The sequence below is a fragment of the Aotus nancymaae genome, unplaced genomic scaffold (assembly GCF_030222135.1).
Source record: "Aotus nancymaae isolate 86718 unplaced genomic scaffold, 86718_ANA_hifiasm-v0.15.2.pri h1tg000058l, whole genome shotgun sequence".
Classification (NCBI taxonomy): domain Eukaryota; kingdom Metazoa; phylum Chordata; class Mammalia; order Primates; family Aotidae; genus Aotus; species Aotus nancymaae.
The window spans coordinates 17,214,748-17,215,990 of NW_026988472.1; the positions used below are offsets into that span (position 1 = coordinate 17,214,748).

The following is a 1,243-nucleotide window of genomic DNA, read 5'->3' on the forward strand; positions in this document are numbered from 1 at the left end:
ATAGATTCAGGATTCAATGCCAAGCAGCCTCTTCCAAAGATGTGTTTCTAACCACTGTGTATACTACCTCTGAGATAAAAACAAAATTGAAAAGGAGGTTTGGGGTCAAGTTGTAGATCATGGATCAAACGCCATCCTCAGAAATTGTTATCTTGTTCTATTGGTATAAAAAGTAATTGTAGGCTCAGGGGAAGAGTGTGGTAAAGCCAGCACTGTCTTACAGCAGACAGGGGCACCACCTTTCTGGAGGGTAATATGGTAAGTAGTATGAATGCAAACGCCTACAAGGAATTTTTGATGCATTAATCTCAGTTTTAAACATTTATATTCAGAAAATAACTGGAGAAATTTTAAGAATATATGCATGTATATGAATGCTCATGGCAATAGCATTTCAAATAGCAAGAATAAAAGAGGATCTGTGCTGCTTCAGCAGCACATATACTAAAATTGGAACAATACAGAGAAGATTAGTGTGGCCCCTGCACAAGGATGACATGCAAATTCGTGAAGCGTTCCATATTTTTACACACCTGGCAAACACAAACAATGGGGAAAGGATTCCCTATTTAATTAATGGTAGTGGGAAAACTGGCGAGCCATATGCCGAAAACTGAAACTGGACCTCTTCCTTACACCTTATACAAAAAATAACACAAGATGGATTAAAGACTTAAACATAAAACCTAAAACCATTTATGGTTTTAGAAGAAAACCTAGGCAATACCATTCAGGACATAGGCATGGGCAAAGACTTCATGACTAAAATACCAATAGCAATGGCAACAAAATCCAGAATTGACAAATGGGATCTAATTAAACTAAAGAGCTTCTGCACAGCAAAATAAACTATCATCAGAGTGAACAGGCAACCTACAGAATGGGAGAAAATGTTTGCAATCTATCCATCTGACAAAGGGCTAATATCCAGAATCTACTAGGAACTTAAACAAATTTATAAGAAAAAAAAAATCAAAAAGTGGGCAAAGGATATGAACAGACACTTCTCAAAAGAAGACATTTATGTGGCCAAGAAACATATGAAAAAAAGCTCATCATCACTGGTCATTAGAGGAATGCAAATCAAAACCACAATGAGATGCCATCTCACACCAGTTAGAATGGCAACCATTAAAAAATCAGGAAACAACAGATGCTGGAGAGGATATGGAGAAACAGGAATGCTTTTACACTGTTGGTGGGAGTGTAAATTAGTTCAACCATTGGGGAAGACAGGGTGGCA

At 37.3% G+C, this 1,243-nt stretch overlaps 1 non-coding gene across 1 annotated transcript; it reads left to right on the plus strand.

Annotated features, from left to right (window-relative positions):
* The first annotated feature begins 421 nt into the window (after positions 1 to 421).
* LOC135270043 (U6 spliceosomal RNA) lies at positions 422 to 527 on the plus strand. Its single transcript, XR_010338258.1, has one exon. It is a non-coding gene; the product is annotated as a U6 spliceosomal RNA (small nuclear RNA).
* Positions 528 to 1,243: the final 716 nt, after the last annotated feature.